This window comes from Anas acuta, chromosome 13 (genome assembly GCF_963932015.1).
Source record: "Anas acuta chromosome 13, bAnaAcu1.1, whole genome shotgun sequence".
In the NCBI taxonomy this organism is placed as follows: domain Eukaryota; kingdom Metazoa; phylum Chordata; class Aves; order Anseriformes; family Anatidae; genus Anas; species Anas acuta.
Window position 1 is genome coordinate 8,236,662 of NC_088991.1, and position 19,602 is coordinate 8,256,263.

Consider the following 19,602-nt stretch of genomic DNA (forward strand, 5'->3'; position numbering starts at 1 on the left):
GGAGAATTTAAAGCACCGTATCAGGCTGTGAGACAAGAGCCCTCCGCTCTTCATGCCCCAAGGAGGTGCTGGGTGATCCAACCAGGCACCTGCTGGTGCGCAGATCAACTCTCTGCAAGCCTGCTAAGAAGAGGACACCATACAGTGCCCCCTCCCTCATTTCCCAGCCTCTTTCTTGAAACTTTTCCCCAAAGACTTCATACAGACAGGAATCCAACCAAAACCAAAGTGGGCTGAGTCTGACCACTGAGAAGAAAGCCTGTACAAAGACATCCAGACAGCACAGTGGCCTAAGTCCTGCATGCCCAGAAATTAAACAAGTTTCCTTTAACTGTCAGACATTGCTACACAAAACTGATTTAAATCACACAATTCAGACAAATCAGGAGATGTTTTCTCCTCAGATGCTAATCCAGGAGCAATTTGCTGCATGCTTAGCTGAGGGATCAAATGCATCACAAGTGTACCAATGGACACTGCATGATATGATGAAATAATATCATCATATGGATGGAAAGGCCTTGCAGAGGGATCTGGATAGGTTGGAGAGCTGGGCGATCGCCAACCGCATGAAGTTCAATAAGAGCAAGTGCCGGGTCCTGCACCTGGGACGGGGAAACCCTGGCTGCACGTACAGACTGGGCGATGAGACGCTGGAGAGCAGCCTAGAAGAGAGGGATCTGGGGGTCGTGGTAGACAACAAGTTGAATATGAGCCGGCAGTGTGCCCTGGCAGCCAGGAGGGCCAACCGTGTCCTGGGGTGCATCAAGCACGGCATCGCTAGTAGGTTGAGGGAGGTGATTGTCCCGCTCTACTCTGCGCTGGTGCGGCCTCACCTCGAGTACTGTGTGCAGTTCTGGGCACCACAGTATAAAAAGGACATGGAACTGTTGGAGAGTGTCCAGAGGAGGGCTACGAAGATGGTGAAAGGCCTGGAGGGGAAGACGTACGAGGAACGGCTGAGGGCACTGGGCCTGTTCAGCCTGGAGAAGAGGAGGCTGAGGGGAGACCTCATCGCAGTCTACAACTTCCTCGTAAGGGGGTGTCGAGAGGCAGGAGACCTTTTCTCCATTAACACCAGCGACAGGACCCGCGGGAATGGAGTTAAGCTGAGGCAGGGGAAGTTTAGGCTGGACATCAGGAAGGGGTTCTTCACAGAGAGAGTGGTTGCACACTGGAACAGGCTCCCCAGGGAAGTGGTCACTGCACCGAGCCTGACTGAGTTTAAGAAGAGATTGGACTGTGCACTTAGTCACATGGGCTGAACTTGGGTAGACCTGTGCGGTGTCAAGAGTTGGACTTGATGATCCTTAAGGGTCCCTTCCAACTCAGGATATTCTATGATTCTATGATAACACCCAACAAAAAGTTTACCAGCTAGGTCTGGCTCTCAAAACAAAAACTTTAAATCAAGAAAATCAAATGAAGACTGAAAGGAGGCAAAAAAAAAAATCAAACCTTGTGCTCCATACTAACATCTCAAAGCCCTGTCGTCCCTCAGATCCTTTGCTTTTTGTTCCACACCAAAAGTCAACTTATTGCCTTCCCTTCTCAGTAGGGGAGATGATTGATGCAAGACCCACACAGGCCTGTGTCAAATCCAAAGGCATTAAACATACAGAAGGGTGCTTTACCTATAACAATGCAAATTACATCAGCTGTAAGCTATCAAAAAAGCTCATTTCAAACAACAGTAATTTAACCGAGTTATTCCAAGGAGCACTAGTGGCTATATTTGTTTTCTTTCTGATATTGCAATAGCAAACCATGCATGAAGTTTATTAAGCCATGCTAATTGTATTTCTGTTCTAGTACACTTTAGCCATATGGAGAATCTGGCAGGTGCTCAAAAGACAAAATTGTTATTTGGGGAAAAATACCCTGAAAAGCTTCAACTGCCTCAAATATTAATTCCTTCAAAGTGAATAATGCATAATCAAAACGTCAGCCGGGATGCGGTACAACATGTTGCAATCCATTGGAGAAAGGTAATTTGCAAACCCCGAGGAGATGGGTGTACCAAACCTGGCACAGTTCCTGTGAAACATGTGCCATTAACACTGTGGTGCATCTCTCCTATTAGAGGAGATCCCACAGCTCAGGGTTAGGCACACGCAATTCAGCGAAGTGCCAAGCAGCTCCAGGATGCTGCACGCCTTGCAGAGCAGGTCCCTACCATCAGATCCCTTAAAAACTGAGTGCAAGAGGCTGTGATGTTGTGTGCAGCGAGTAGGTAATTAGGGACAGAGGTAGCTGAAGCCTCAGGTAGTTCCTAAGCAGCACTGCAGAAGATACTCAAAGGGAAGAAAGGTTGGAATTGCTGAAGCCTTTTCCATGCACAGCCACTCAAGTTTACATGCAAAAACAGCCCTTGGAGAAAACCTTCCCCCACAGAGAGTCCCCTAAATGTTTCAGATGGAAAATAAATAGTAGCTCAACAAGAATTTACCACCCAAATTTCACCAGGGAAATCTCAGAATTACAGCAAAGGCTGACACTTTAAAGTTCATCACTATAAACTATCCTTGCTAAACTTCCCAGACCCTTTAAGCTGTATAACAAATGAGTATCACTATGCAAGATTAAGATTTCATAATCACCTGAATGCCTTGCTAATTTTTTTATTTAAACATCTTATTTTTATTTCATCAAGAGAAGGCAATGTCAATAAATTAAGTCCAAGCAGCATTTTATGTGCTGTAATTTTTTTCCATCCTCACACTCTGCTCTTGTGCTGCTAATAATTCATGCCATCATTTGAAAGAGCGACTTTCAGTAAGGTTAGCCATAAAACAAGTCCCTGCTGATAGCATTGTGATGCAATCCAGCTATTTACGAATAAGGATATTTTACTTTATTAGTCCCTTCTACTCTAAGGAATAAAAATTTAATGACTTGCTGCTGAGAAGGAAGATGCAGGACCACAAAACCATGACATGTAGAATAGAGTTAATAGGAGCAATGTGAGAGACTGCAGTTCTAAACATTTAAAATACTGGTTGTGGATTAAAAGAATTTATGTTTGGATGATTCTCAGCTTTTTCATTACCTTGCTCTGATCACCCTAATAGCAGAATAATTGCAATATTATGTATTTCTTTGTAACTCTCGGATTACCTAAAGTGACTGAAGAACAACCCAGTATGCACAACACACCCCAAAATAATTTGTCAGCAAAGAGGGCTTGAGGAAAATACATAGGCAGACAGTGCCATTACCAAGTGTTTTAAACAAAGCTTTAGGATAAATTCTTTAAGGAACACAGGTAGGCAGTACCAGGCCTTCATTCTTGTACTTGAAGAGAAGCTCTAGGACAAGATGCTCCTTGAAAAGTAACTTACTGCAATATGATCTACATGAATTAAAGCAAACCAGTCCTGTGAAGTCTTTAGCATCAGGTCTGTCACAAACTGCAGTAAACCCCTAAAAATATGAGTGGACAGAATGACAAATGGTAATTTTGAACTACACCGGCATCAGCAGTTTTTAACACAAGCAGTCATCTCACAAAAGAAGCCAAGAGTACCAAATCTCATTTCACATGGCTTACATGCTGTACCTGAATAAGGGGTTCAGCTGACTTCAACACAAATTCGTGAGAGGCCCCTGGACAAAGCACCATTGGTCCTGAATACAGTTACACTTCAAAGAAGCTGAGAAACCCACATTTCTCCTGCTGGATTGAGCTGCCTTCCCAATGCAAAGTGCTCTCAGCAATTCTTTCACAAAGCTCGAGCGAGTCTCACAAGCCGCAGATGGCACGATCCCTCTCCCAGGAAAAGCTGGCATTTGCTATGCAGTGAGAAGCGTTAGAGGGCAAACAAGCCCCCTGCCTGGGCCTGACACATCTTCCCCCCGTCAAAACAAACCCTTCACATAGCTTGCTGAAAACCAGCAGGAGACATGTTAAGAAAAATCAGATGTCACCACACAGGCTCTGCCACCTAAGCTACATGGGAAGCTCCCATGACTCATTGCTTCAGTCACGCAGCAGAGGAAGGAGCAGGAGTAATTTCCATGCCATCACTGTTTATTCCAATAATGTCCCATTTTCAGCACTGCAAGGAAACCTGTCTGTGCACAGTACAGCCAGGCCTGCCTGCAGCGAGCTAACTCACCCACTGAGCATCTCCATGGGTGCAAGGGGGAAGGATCTCCAGCCCGAGCCACCAAGCATCTCCTGCTAGTAAGTAGGAAAGGTGAACTCTAATGAGGGAGAAGCAGGAATAGTTTTGCAAGCAGCAATTACCAAGCATGTTTCCTCCTGAAGATTAAAAGGTGTTTTTTTTTTTTGTTTTAATAATGAATACACCTGGATTTGTGCATTCAGTCAAGCTTTATAACTAACAAACCAAATTAGCCTCATTTCCTCAAAGACATCTTATAAACATAGCTTATATGGTCTAGAGTCTGAATTTGTCACCTGCAATGCTGTGAACTCCAGGGACTGACACACAAAGCACTGAGAAAAACATTAAATCAAACATCTTTTCAATACCTTATTTCTGGTTGATTGCCCCTGGAAACACAAAGTAAAGGGCAAAGAGGAAAAAAAAGAAAGTGATGTGTTCACCCTTATTAGAGGAACACATCAGCATTTCCTCTCCTGTTCAGCCCTCATTGCTGTCTGCATTTTAATTAGCTTTGCATGGTTAATTGGATGATCAATGAGGCAGAGAACTCCATAACATCCTGATCAACAGGGATGCTAACCCTAGGTTTATCTGAGAAAATAGGTAATGAAAAACTTGCCTGCTACCACTGCAGTAAGACCTACAGGCAGCCTTCATGCAACATAGGATAAAGCACAAAGAACAGCTCAGGCACGTCCTGTGCCCTACACACAATGGTGCCACACATCCTGAGGCCCCAAGGTCTTGCAAGAACCCCAGCTTAAGCTGGAGGCAGCCTTTAAGCCACGGCTTCCAAGCCAAGTATCCATGAACTATCTGTGCAGCACGAGTGGACACGAGTTGTCCTATTTCACTGGGCTGATTCAGGGGTTAAGTATAACAGGACAACGTGGCCTTAATTTAGACACAGCTTTCCAGCACTAATAGCATTTCTCGAAAGTATTTTGTTGACTTTTTCTACTTTTCGCTGACCCTCAGTCATATATTTTTCAGCTGCCTTCCCCCTTGCCACTGCCCCACTTCCTTCCTCAGTTTTCAACTAAATCCAAGCCATTGACGTAATTCAGGCATTCAGAGGGCAAAATAAAACCCACCCTTGATCCTGGTCCAGAAGCTGTTCTAATCAAGTTGAGGTCAAGTTATCAGGCCTGCTTGGCTAGCCAGAGGGCCACAGGGAAGGGGCACCCAAGTGCTGAGCAGCTCAGATGAGAAATAGAGCTCCTTCCACCCCAGCTGGCTCTGCCCTAGTACCAGAGGGCCTCAGCAGCTGCCAACACTGCAGCTTTCTCAGTCTAACATAGCAAAGCAGGATTTTGCTTGTGCAGCATTTGTATAGATGAGTAAAGTTAATCTTAAGTGTATCTCACCTCAAAAGCTTCCTTTTGAATTGGCCTTTAAGGCTTAAGCTCTCCATTTCCAGATAATTCTGTCCCTTCATCTAAAGGGAAGCTATGCTCAGGCTCACCATTTAATGCTTGAAAGATTATCATCACCACAGCTGTAATCCAAAGTGCTTCCAGGTCTCTGCCTGTGTTTTGCAGTTTTGAACTTCCAGCATCTACCTCCAGACAGACACATCCCTGGTCTTATCAGCACTTCTTTACTCAGAATGGGAAACCAGATGTTATGGAATGAAAGCTCGAGATATCTGCTGGGAAAAACACCAGAGAGCAAGAATAGCAGTAGCTAGTGTTAAAAGCAAATGAAAAAATGTAGTTGAATAGTAGTTAGAAAAACACATCCAGCCCACATTGTACTATACCTCCCCACCTCTAGAGAAAAGGTTTTCTGAGTATTTTGGTTATGAGTAGGGTTACACATGCAAAGCTGTTTATAAAACAATGATTCATTACAGCAGCATTTCAGTACTCCCAGATCTCCAGTATGACTTGCAGATCATCTAGAGCTGCAACACGTTCTGCCTTTATCTGCCATCCTTTGTTTTGCTACCTTTACTTATCCAATGCAACACCAGCACAAATATTAGCCTTCAAAAGCCCATGAAGTGGAAAACCGGGCATGTATTTAGGCAATTTAATTGCATTTTAATCAATACAATTGCAAAATAAGCCATGTGATTTCTATCTGCTTGGTGTTACTGACAGTTAACACTAGCCAGATGTTAGAGCAGATCATTTCTGCATCTGGTAGATTGAATCCCACTCCACCAGATATGAACTAAGGCTCTAACCAGGGTACCAGCATCTCTCTGGCCAGAAAGAGGACTGATAAGTGGGCTGAGCTCCTCTCAGCTGATAGGAGATCTTCAGGAATTGTATGTAGTTTTCACAAATAATTCAGAAGTTCATAGATTAGGAAACCAAGCCCCAAGGAATAATGCTGTCATCCAAAAGGCCAAGGAAAAGGTCTAGCTCCTCCTATGATATGTCTGAGGAGCATCTTTCAGCCACTTTACTGAATCTGCTTAAACTAACAAGCCAAGATACACATCGAGCATGCCATTAGCTATCCGCATTACAGCCCAGAGGGTGCTTGCCAATATCCATTCAGAATAAAGTCAGTTAAATGCAGCTTCAGGCACGTCTGTCTGCATTTTAGCATGGCTCTTCAACTGGGTTGCACTACCATGAGGAGGTAATAGACTGGAAAAAAGAGTGGTTTTGTGTCTCAGGACAAAACAGCACCTCCAGCAAACCCAGCCACTCAAGGGGCTAAGGGGCAGAGGCCCCAGGCAGCATACACTGCCCTCAGCTCTGAAGCCGAGCTTGCATTAAAGCCATCCCTCTTGCAGCTGAGCATCCATGAAATTAGTTATTCAGTTGTTCTCCAGGAACACACTGCAACCTTGCGAAGAGCTGCACACTTGCAGTGACTGCAGCTGACAAGCCATTGCTGATTAACTTTTAACTTCTGTATGTTTTTAGTGCAGAAGCACCTGGCTCCCCCAGGCCAGAGCAGGGCTGGAGGATCACCTTGTTTGGGCTAAGCACCTTGTGAGACTGACAGTCAGACACAAAGGTCACAGCAGCATCTCCTTCCTCCTGCCGGGCCAGCTGACCTTGCCACAGCTCTGCTCATCATTTGCCTGCCCAGGCCAGACTAATCCTAACCTGGTGGAACATGTAGGAAGCTAGTTCCTGCTGCACCCCTTACCCCAGCTCCAACCCAGATGGGACTGAAAGGGCAGAGTCTTTGTCAGGGCAGTTTTCACTTAGGATTTCACTTTTATTCAAAATAAAACCAGTATTAATGTGATGCTAATTAGTATGGAGCTTTGCATTCACATCACACTTCACTTTTCACTCTGAAAGCAATTTATCTTCCATCCACACCATTGCTGAAACTGGAAAAAATATGGAGGGAATGTTGGAAATGCCCAGGTAACTCCCTAAGCTGTCTCTATGCATTTCACAGATGTGTAATAAGGCTGCAATTATCACCAGAAATAGTTTTTCTACCAACTGAGGATTAACTCTTTACCAATGATTACAAATAAATCTACCTACCTATCAATATATATTTAGAGAGACGCACAGAAAGCCTCTGGAGACTATTTCATTAGCGCTCACTGGAGCTGTACATAACACTGCTGATGTTGCTGGCCGTGCTCATTGTGCTGGGAGCCCACATTAGTCAGGCACCAAGGGACTGCTGCTGTTTTCACAGGCTTAGGAAAATCCTTTTTCTAGTGCTTCTCTGTGGGATTTAACCTCTCTAGCCATCTTTAAAAATTAGCTCTATGGGAGCAGAAATCGAGCATCCAGCTCCCCCACCAGCCAGACATCTGCAGCAGCAGCCTGGTGTGAACACAGGCCACGGGGAAGGTCCTTGCTCTAATGTACACTCTGTAGCTCACAGCCATTTGCTCTTCCTCCTGCTCTCCAGAGCCTCTTTCAAGATACCTTACTCCAGGAGGCTCAGTGGTAGCACTGTGGTTATGTCCCAAGGTATGTTATTAAGCACCAAGCCATCTCTTCCCAAATTTCACTTGCATCTCAAGAGGCAGGATGTGGGTTCTGCTGGCTGGCATCAGAAGCCTCACTTACCTCACGTACAAAGCAAGAGCCTCTTCAGTTCTGCCTCTTCACGGTCCATCTTGCTGACTGGAAGCAGGTGTTTCTTCAGCTTTAACACCCAGATTTGACGCCTAAAGATGAGCCCTGAGCCTGTTTCGATGAAGTCTGTGATACCATGCTTTCAGTGGGGCATTCAGGTTGTTGGGGTTTAGTCCACAATGGTTAGAAGAGATGGAGTTCACTGAGAACTGGGAGCCATTGGCAAGTCCTCCAGGCTGAGGAGGCCTGTAGACATAACCAAGGCTTCAGATAGCTCCACCAGGCTCATTTTAGGCCATCTCCTGATCCCAGCTTTGCCTTTCAAAACTCCATATTTGAGACCATTTTCCACATGCCACACTGCACATTTTTCCCTGTTCCACACCTAAACTTTAAGGACTGCAACTGGCACCAGTCCAGCTCTGCATCTGGCCTTCACCCTGCACTTGCAAAGCATGGATATTCTGCTCACACAGGAGAAGTTTAGGCACCAAAAAGAACAGGATTCATTAAATATCTTCAGCAGATTGCCATAGTAGGGCGCTCCAGGAGTCATCCTTCAAAAGGGATGAGAGCAGCTGGCTTCCCCGGAGTGCCGTGGAGCTCCTCACCCAAGTGCTTTGTGCTCTGAAGGACTTGTAAACAAGAGCTTTGCTTTTAGCAAACAGCTCCCATTAGAAAAAGCTAAGCAGATATTTGTCTCAAGTTCAGTTTTCAAACCACAGACAGACAGCCCATTGTAGCCACTATAATGAACTACAATGGTTTAGGAGGAAAGAAGGATATATTTTAAAGCCATAAGACAGCCAAACAAAGAAAAGCGATGAGTTTTTCCCAAGTAATATTCCATCACGCCAGTAAGACAACAGGAGTCGATTTGAAGGAAACAGCAGGCAGTGGCTTTCTCTCCTAGCAGCCTTTACTTGCCAGGCAGACAGGGCTGACACAGCAATGGGTCCCAGAGGTGGCATAAAGAGCGATGGCCATGAGAAAGCACCAGGCTTTTGGAGTGAAGTGGAAGAGTCTTCCCAAGAGATTGGGAAAAAATAGATTAGATGCTATCATTAGCAGCAGATACAGGCTGAAAGAGAATACAAGATGCTAATAATCATACCACAAATGTTCTTTTAAGACACAATCAGAACATATCCTCATATTTATAAAGGCAGATGCACGCTGGAGTTACACAACATATCTATCCACAAAGTTGTCTCAACATCTACATGCCTCACCACCAAGCAAATCCATCCAGCTGGTTTGACAGACCCACATACAACCCACTAAGTAAGTGTTTGGTATTTATTGACCCATATAGCAAAAATACACCTTTACCACAACACTGGGATGCACTGCAGACAATGCAGTGCTCTGATGGAAGAAAACCTGTTTTAAGCTTAAAAATGCTCTCAGTTTTTATGATAATTTCTGCCTCTTGAGGAGGGAAAAGTAGTAATTAGCAGCCAGCTGAACTTCCTGCTATATGAAGAGTGCTCCCACACTGCTGTCAGCCGTGACAGCACCCAGCACTCTGTGGGCAGCACCTTCCCCCCCCCCCCACCTTGCTAAACAGCAACTGAAAGGCACTGCTTTCACCAGCCTGCTGGTACCAGCATGGGCAAGGCTCACACAGATTAAAACCAAGACTTAAAACCAAGGAGCTCCTTCAGAGCAATCCCCAGAGCAGTTTGGTGGTGGTGGCCACCAGTCTCAGTGCTTACCTGTGAAATCTGGGCAGATCAGCCCACTGGATCACATCTGGCCAGAGCCACTCTGCCAGCAACCATCCCGAAGCCATCTCTTGCTAAGTGTAGCACAGCAACTTTGAAATCAAGCTACAGGAGTGAGGTGCTGTCTTTCCCCTTGGGCAACAGCTCTTCTCCCTGAAGTCACGGGGTAGCTGCCCCCTACCTCAAGGACCAGTAAAGGAAAGAGCAGGGGCCCTCAGCCTGCCCCCACAGATCTCAGCAATCAAGTTTCAGCCAACTTCAGTAATGAGAGAATGGATTTTTCCTAGTCAGTTTTTTCCTCCAGTTGAAATGGGTATCAATTTGACTTGTCAGTTTTAATTAGCATTTACATTATGTTCTGCTCTGAAGAAGTTGCTCTGTTTTGACAAACAAGGGGGAAGTCTAATACATTACTCAAGCCTAGAATTTCGGATGTCAACATGAAAGGCAAAACTAATTAAGATGCTTCACAGGAGAACACAACGCTTCCCAGACAGCCAGTGACATGATGGCTTAGACAGGCATTCTGTACATGTGGATATGTACAAACTCCTCCAAACAGGAAGGGGTTCATAGATGAAAACTGACATCAATTAGTCCTAGCAATGGAAGAGAGTCCAAGACCTGCAGCTAATTTCAAGACTCATAATACTAGATGTTGTCTAATAATACTAGATGTTGTAGAAGAATCAATCCTTTCAAATAAGAAATCGTAGCAACTCCAGCTAAAGATTCGCAGAAAGCATTATCAGCAGCTAATGAATGGAGAACCGACACAAGCACAGGCTCTGGAGCAAATTTGGTTCCTATCTCTGTAGTCAAACAGTATTACAAACAGATATACCTCCAGGGACATCAATGGAGACATCAGCATCATTATTTTATTTATTTTTACAAAGTAAGACTTACTAGACATCTCAACTGACCGAAGCAAGTTGACATCTGTTTTCTCCCTTTTTTAACCCATCTAACTCAGCCAGACTTGCAAAGCATATAATACCGAGATCAAACCCATATGCAAATGGGAGCTATTTTGTTTAGTGCCATGCCTAACGCTGCCAAGTACCATTACAAGTGCACTTCACACCACTCAGTGACACTTCCAGTGATGTTACTCATCAAAACACTTCACAGTTCCTCACAGGACAACTCCAACCCTATGAGAAGGCCCTCAGTTCTTGGCAGGAAAAAAAAGTCAGGAGCCATCTTCAGTCCTAGAGCAACATTCATGATCACAGTTGTGTTTGGTTTGCTTTTCCACTGGCCATACTTTGTTTAGATGACACTAATGCTGTAACACCAGATAAAACACATGGCAGCTCTGCAAAACAGAAAGAGGACACGCTCCCAAGAATCGTGTTATTTCCCTCAGCTATTTACTTGTTTTACAGGCAAGTTTAGAGATTCTTGGGAATCAAGGTTTGTAATGGAAGTACCAACTGGCCTTGGATTGTAGCAGCACAAACACTGCAGCTCTAACAACTCACCAAAATCTAAGCTGAACCATGCCATGAAGGGACATTTCAGAATGTTGTTTCTTTTTTTTTTTTTTTTGACAATAGCTGTTACCAAAATCAGATTAGCAAAAAAAAAATTGTTTCGGGACTCCCAGCATATTTCATTCTTTCCTCCAGACTCCTTAGATCCCATTTCCTACCACTAGACTCCAAAGCACATTTTTCCCCACTTCCAAGAGTTGTTAAAAATAAACATCAGATGAGCACTGCCCTGGGTTTGGCTGCCTACCAGAGCCTCATCTGCAGCCTTTCCCAAGCCATGCTTGGGACTGCACGGGACTTGGTGGCAGAAGCACATCCCATGGGCCAAGCCATCAGCCCCAAGGCAACGTGACAGTGCTGCTGGCACAAATGACTGCAGGGCTCTGGACTGACCGAGCACATAGATCCTGTGACCAGGGAGGAATCACTGTTCATCTGCAGCTTGGCAGAGTTCACTGGTCTAACTTGTCCCTTTTAAATTATGGCTCCACTGTTAACAGAAGAGAGGATATAAAACAATACAATTTCACCTGATTTAATAGCTGGATTTAGCCAGCTGCTTATTAGAAATAAGTCAAATGAAGAAATCCCACATCCTTTCACAGAAAAAAATATAACATGGGGTTTTTCCTTGCTGGCATAGCAATAACATTCAGATACCTCAGCTAGAGCCAAAGGCAGGCTCTAACCAAAGATCCCCAGAACCAGCCTAGCACAGTGCTGAGGTGGGACAGGTCTCAGCTCAGGCTCATATTTCTCAGGATCCTTGCCTAGCCCACTGGCACACATCATTTCATGGCCACATCTGAGCACTGAAGTCACCTGTGCCCCAGTGACAAGGGTTTGGGGGAGGCAGGTGTTGAAGGCACTGAGCAAAGAGCTAAGAAAGGTGCTGAACAAACTGCTTGCCTGAAGCCAGCTCTAAGAAACACCAGGCACAGGTACTTAGGTGGAATTTCAGACAGCTGACTGGTCCTGAAAACAATTAAATCACTTCAGAAATGTTACAAATGCTCTAGGTATCTTTCTAAATAAGAAAAGCCAACAGATAATACAATCGAACATTTAACTTCACTGTACCTGTGCTGTGATCCTGTCTGCAAAACATTTACCCCTAATATATCCTCTCTCATCTACACAAAATCCACCTGCAGTAAATTACCAGCAGTGTCAGCTTGGCCTAGCTAATGAATTGAAGAAATGCACATGGGATTTTACAGTTAATTGTGACAAGCAATAACATTCTTCTAGAACAAGTTAGGTCTCACTTTGGTAGGTTCTCTCTCAAGCTTAAGATGCACTTCAGCATCTACACAAATGCAACATCAGCTCCCACAGCAGCTTGGTGCATCACCTATACATAAAGGATTTGATTTCTCTCTATAAATACAATTAGATTTGAGGATACCCAATTCAGACAAAGTAGGTTTGTAGAGTAAGGAAATGATTTTCAGTACTGGAAGGAATCAGTTCAGTCAGACTGACCTCCAGCATCACAGGCTACAGCTCCTGCATTGCTTTCTTAAAAGAGCTGCTGCTTCTACACAGCAGCTCCAGCTTAATCCTTAGTCCCATGCTAGCTAAGCATTATTTTTCCCCACAAATATTATGGATATTAGTCATTTTTATCTGCAAATCAACTCCTATAGAAATCTAATATTGGTTGTTTTTAAATAGTTACACTGGCAACATCAGATCGCTTCTCATTTCCATTTTTTGTTGCCATGAATATAACTTCAGAAGGCTAAAAGCCCCAGTTCCAAACTAATGAAAAACCATACCGATTGGGACAGTTCACCTCCTGCAATAGTGTTACATCAGTGTAGCCACAGCTTTCTATGGAATTAGCCTTGTTCACTCCACTGGGAAAAAAAGGTCAGCCCTACCATTTTCTGCCTACTACTCTTACAGTAGGAGTTTAACCCACAAATCCATATGCATGACCCAGGTTTAGGGGAGAGAATTACTCAGCATGGCCAAACAGTATTGCAGCAAATACGACAATGCTCCATGACCGCTAATTGTTTCCACCAAAAGAACAGACTCATTTAAGGTAGAGAAGAGTGCATATACCAGAATTAGACAGTATACATTAGTACAAACAAAAAAAGAATAAAGCCAGTCCTATGACTGCATTAAAACAGCTCAACAAAACATAAGAGATATTATGAATCAGCGTGGCTGGACTCTAATGTGTTACTGATAATTACACATTTAATCAAATTAAGCATGGCACACAGATCTGGTCTGTCTTTTCTCCCACTTCTGATTGATCTCAGCCCTTGCTGTGTTATAGACAAAGGATCCTACTCCTTTTAAGGCTGGGCAGATCAGACCTCATTTAGGTATTTGGGTCTGTTTCTGGCCACTGCCCACCATCCAAGTGTCCTGCCAGGATAACTTCCCCATTATAACCGCTGATGTTGGCAAGTTACTAACCTTCCAAGCTATTGGGGTTTCCCTATCCAACCTACACACTACGTATTAGTAAGTTACACGTACATGTATTTCTGCCTTCCATACACCAGGTTCAGGGGAAAATCATCAGCTAGAGTGCCAGATCTCAAAACTCAGCTGGCTCTGTTCCTTTAGTGACTGTGTTTTTCTGTCACCTGGTGTTTGGTTGTGTGTTTTTGTTTTTGTTTTTTTTTTCTCCCATTACACACTTCCCTACCCTTCCCAAAGGGCATCAATTGAAAAATCATGGGACCATTGTAGTGTACAGCAAGCTGTACTCCCAGTCCTGGGGTTTGTCCCAGGCCATTAATACAAGGTGTCTGCAAAGCCTTGTCTCAGCCAGTTTATTCAAGTCCTCTCCCCTTCCAGGAACACTGTTCACCTTTGATTTTCATTTCAAAGTTCCTGCTTCAGCAGGGTTAATGAGAAAGAAATCATACAGCAAATTAAGACTTAATCATTGTGCAATTCCCTTAGATAAACGATAATCGTCCCATCCTCAGTACTTTGCAGTGTAATTAATTGTACCTCCATACCAAAGGGAAAAACTATAGCACACTTCATTTCAAGGTCACAAACCATGTGAGAAAGAGGCAAGAACAGAAGTGAGATCTCCTGACTTGTCACCCCTGCTTAAAGTCCTCTGCTCCCGCTACCAGGCAGCATCTTCTCTTCAAGTTTACACAAAACAAAGTCAATGGCAGCTACCAAGTAAAAAACAATGAGAACGGATGCTATGAAGGAGCCTTGCAGTATTGATCACAAAGAAACTGCAGTTTAAATCCATGTTTTTGATATGTGGTTTGACACACAGGCTTGTATACAAGCTATCTAGGTCATTTTGTGTGTCCTTGTAATTTTTGTGTCCCTGTAATGACTAAAGAAACTATGGAATTAAAGATCCAAGTGTCACCTCTGAGCTCAGTTCTAATTTACTCTTCTCTGCTGAGCTATTTGTCATCCTAACATCACCATCAAAACAGAAGTGAATTCTACTAGATAGATCATTAAAGTATTTATTATTCAGAACAAGATAGCAACATAGTAAACTCAACCCCAAAATACCCCAGAATGATAGCTGCTGCTCCCCCTTCTGTTATTTGGGCATCTTAATGAAATTTCATCTGGCTGCAAAGTGAAACATGAATGATTTATGCATAACAAATAGTCCATTTAATTAGCAGCAGAAATGTTTAATGGCTAATATTAATTTATGTTTCAACACAGAGCCAAAACTCTCAGCTGAAAGCTCTGAACCCAGACATTTGTGCTTGGTATTCATTTCACTTGAATGATTCACACAAAGCTGAATTTTAAATGTGTCTATACAATGAGGAGGTCGAGTTGTGACCAAATCACAGGTAAGCATTCAGTTTGAAGAAACCTACAGAAACTACATTTGGGATATTCAATGATCCTATAATTCATCCCAGCCTGTAATAAGTATCATATGTTGCAGCCCCAAATTACAGCAGTTTCAGAGGTGACATTCATTCCTTACCCACAGGCTGATTACCATACTCCATGAAGCATGAAGATCAAGAGATCATTACCCTCCCAGCTGTTATCAATGACTCTGCCATTCCAGCCCAGCTCAGTGCCTTTTCAAAGAGGTCACCTGCATGTATGAGTAATTCTTCAAATGACGACCCACAAACATGCTCCACAGCAAGCAATCAGTTATGAGAACTTGCAATAAAACCTCATAGGGCATCATAACAACTACTCCTTGCTTTCCAAAGTTATAGCATCAGAGATTGGAGCAGGGGAAGGGTCTGGCATCTCAAAAGACACTGTCGGCCTGAGCACCAAAAGTTACAGGGCAAACTCTTTATTCCCTTTCCAGAATAAAGCCTGCCAAACCCTGCCAGTCTACAGAGGGGATCAGCAGGGGAGAAGCACCCCGTTTTTGAGCTCTTACCAAGCCAGATGCAGGAAAGCACTGAGCAGTGCCCAGCCCTTCTGCAGAGCTGGACTCATACAGACCAACCAGCAAGACCTGTCTCACTTTTCATCTTGCATAAACATCACTTTTTAAACATATTGAGAATAGGAAGTGTCCAATTTCTGTATTAACAACCCTCAAGTTCTCTTCCTGTGCAGTTCTGGGCCACAAAAACTAAATTTACCTTTCTCTATTGGAAAAAAGCAGAGGGAAAACTACTGAATGGCAGCTAAGAAAAAGCACATTTTACACTCCCCAGTCACTAGTACGCAAAGTGCAAATCCCTGCATTCCCTGATTGCATTATCTAATGTTTCCTCAGTAAAAATAAAAATACCAGCTCTCTTCTACATGCATGGAAAGGACATTTTTCTTCATTGCTTGCAGTTTATTGATTTTTCAGCTGTTCAAGTATAAGTGAATCTGTAAGACCTCACCTCTAACCACTCTGCATGTGCTTTATGTTACAGAGCAGTTTAAGGCAGTAAAACGTCAAAATAAACAAGATAAACCAGTGACTGTGACATGTTTCCCCACGGGCAGGGAAGCGTTATCAGCCCCTGGCGCATTTTCCATTTGCTCTGAAGTACCATGAAGAAAAATCAAAACTTTTATACAGCCAATGCTTTGTAACTTACGATTAGTATTAATTACTTTTAGAAAACCCAGGGTGGATGTATATGTCTATATGTTTTTCTATACAACAAGGAAAACAGCATGGATAGGGCCTGTCCTGAAATCTAAAGGGAGATGTTTCAGTGCTGCTGATGAGAGCTACTACAATGTGTCCTCTCCATTGCTTGGAAGATGGAGAATGAGGAATGGAGAGGTTGATTTCTGGTCTAGGATACTGCAAAGAGTCTTGTGGGGAAGAAATGCCTTCAGTGCTTCAAGATAATGGCACAGGGAGGGCACTGTCTGAAGCACAGCACAAAACAAGTAGGAGCACTGCCAGACGCTGCCTTTCCCCTGTCCCACCAGTCACCCTCACAATGGCAAACCCAACCCTAGCGAGCCAGCTCAGCCTCCCCACCACAGCCCCCAAAACACTGCACCTCACCTCCCTCAGCCCCTGGGGCAGGACTACCCCTTCCTACCTCAGCGAGGTTTCTCTCCAGGCCCAGTCTCAGTCACAACCTGACGTGAGTCCATGCCAGCAAAACCTCAGCACGCCAAACCCCACCATGGTGCTCTATGACCCAGGCATGCTGGAAGGGGCACAGCAGCTACCCCACAATTTCCTTCTTTCCATCTGCCAGAGAGAGGAAAAGTCTCTCCTCAGGGCAATTTAAGTGAATGGGGTTGGGTGCCGCCTGCCCAGGTGCAGCCCTCAGTGCTGACCAGCCCAGCTGCACCAGACCTCCATCCCCACCGCTCCTTCAGGAGTGCTTTACAAGAACCAGTTGGTTATAGTTAAAACTAAATTAGTGCCAGGGGAAAGGGGAAGCATTTTCATCTGGATCTGGCTGTGAATCACTGGAAGATCCCCATATTTTAGAGGAGAGGGCTCTACAGCTGATCCCATCAAGCCAGGCTACCCTGGTACAGTCCTAAGAACAGATCAAAAATAAATAAAAGTTTCCTTTCATTTTATCTTTACCCCTGAGGGGCTTCCATGATGGTGGCCACCTTTTCTGAAGTGTTTTCTCCTGCTGGAGAAGCTCAAAGAAATTCCTTCCTGCACCATGCTGGCGTGGCAAGAGTGCCAGGATGCTGCAAGGGGGACTGGAAAAAAATAAATAAATAAATTAAATAAAATAAAATGGTAGGGTTGAAAATGGCTGTTTTTAAGTATTTCAAAAGAATTAGAAAGCTAAATGCTGTTTAAAAATATATCGTACTAGTTTTGTATCAATTACCAAGACATTTGTGTACCTAACATGTCCAGAAGTACTCCCCATTTTCCTATATGTTTCTGTAGCTTTATTTACAATATTCCCTTATGTGCTAATTCTTCATCATCATGCAGTGCAGTTTTGATTGTGTTTTATTACTTACAACATACGTTTATTCAAATAGATTTTAAAGCAAAACATCCAGTAATGGTCTGTTTCCTCTCAACAAACCTGGCACTGACAGGCCATGGACCCAAGGGGGAATCCACAAGGAGCGAGGCAAAGCTGGAGGTGATGCCGGGCACGTGCCCCAGCACCATGAAAACCCCAGGGTCCTTTTTTATATTAAAGGCCTCATTAACTTCCTCGTCCTGGCCAGGCCCTGGGTTGAGCACGTATAGCCCCTCCATACATTCCTCTCTCATTTCAAACACAGATGACATTTTTAATTTCCTTCCAGCAAATTGCTCTGCTCTTCTTCTTTAATGCTTTTTTTTTTTTTTAATTAATTGAAAAACAGCTGCCACTTTTCACCAGATTAATACCTCTGTCCTACACACTTATCAAAACCACTGGAAACCCCTACCTGAAGGCAAAGCAACCTGCTTACAGCTGAAGAAACGATAAATTTTGCAGCCTACTTCCAAGGAAATTCTGAAGTTTTGTTCACAGCAGAAGAGTACAATGCAGATAGAATTTACAATGACAATAGACCACACAATTACAAACTACAAATTTTAAATAAATTTACAATTGCAATAAACCACAATTTATTAAGTATGTTACCTATAAAATATTCTACATGCAGAATAAATGGTGTTTCAGCTGGAAAGATTTATAATATGTTTTGATGGCTCAGACTATTTAAGAGGCAAGCAGTGATTGCACAGCCATTGCCTCTAATCTCAAAGACATTAAAGTTTTCCTGGCCTCTTAGAAGTTATTATTTGAGTTAAAAACCTTATCAGAATAACATGCTTGGGAGATCACATGGAAACATATTTAAATTAATGGTTCAGACCACCCCTTTTTTCTTTGGAAACTGACCCCATACTGTAAATTCTATCTCTGCTGTGCAGTGCTTTACTTATAGCATCTGAATAATGGATATCATAAGCAAGCATTGCAAAATGAAAATTCAGTTAACGATATTATGGAGCTTCCATTCACAAATGTAGTTCATGAGTAGTACACATTTTACGGATCTTACCACCAAGGAAAACATTTGCATATCTCATCACAGAGTTCTTCCAAGAGCCCATGCTGCATTTCTTATCTCAGGGCTTTTATAGTAAGAAATATTGCATTAGGGCCGGTAATTTACATTTTGCTGATAAAATTCTAAATACATATGCAGCAGCTCTTTATTGACTGCCTTCATGATATAAATTATAAACTTGGGAGTAAATGCATTAGGACAAATATTGATTTCCAGATAGTCACTATGAGTGAGATCTTATCCTGGAGTTGAATTATGGTATCTCTTGTCTTTTATAGCTGTATTTTATCTCCCAGCTACTATACTTTCTAGCAAGTACATAAATAAATAACACCACCTCACTTCTGACAGAGAGTTCAATTCATTCATGGTAGAAATAGCAGGTACGAGCCAGTGCAAGGGTGCTCTAGGATCACTACAAATACAGACATTTGGGGATCTGCAACTATCATAAAATCTATTTTTTCAGCATGTTACATCGCTGAGTATTGCAAGTTTTGCAGGGGAAGCAGCGGATGAATTCCCATGCCTCTTGGAAAATAAGTAATAGTACTGCCCTGGGTTGTCATGGAACAAATAGCACTCCTTGTTTGTTCAACAAGCCTGCTCCTGTTCAGCGATTTTCTGTTTTAACAGCAATTCTCAGCTGTTACTACACAGTGCTGCAGCTGCGCCTCATCTTGTTTCTGTGTTGGCTTGTGGGCTGTTCAAGCAATCGTCCTGCACGCTTCAGTTACAGCACCAGCTTTGGTATCCGTGTTACTACAGATGG

At 43.4% G+C, this 19,602-nt stretch overlaps 1 long non-coding RNA gene across 2 annotated transcripts in view; it reads right to left on the reverse strand.

The window, feature by feature from the left end:
• LOC137863802 (uncharacterized) overlaps positions 1–17,356 on the reverse strand; it is an 83,198-nt gene extending 65,842 nt beyond the window's left edge. Inside the window, exon 1 of one of the 2 annotated variants that reach the window (XR_011101155.1) lies at positions 16,874–17,356. This is a non-coding gene — a long non-coding RNA (uncharacterized lncRNA). The remainder of the gene's footprint in view (positions 1–16,873) is intronic. The other variant, XR_011101154.1, reaches the window with a different exon arrangement.
• Positions 17,357–19,602: the final 2,246 nt, after the last annotated feature.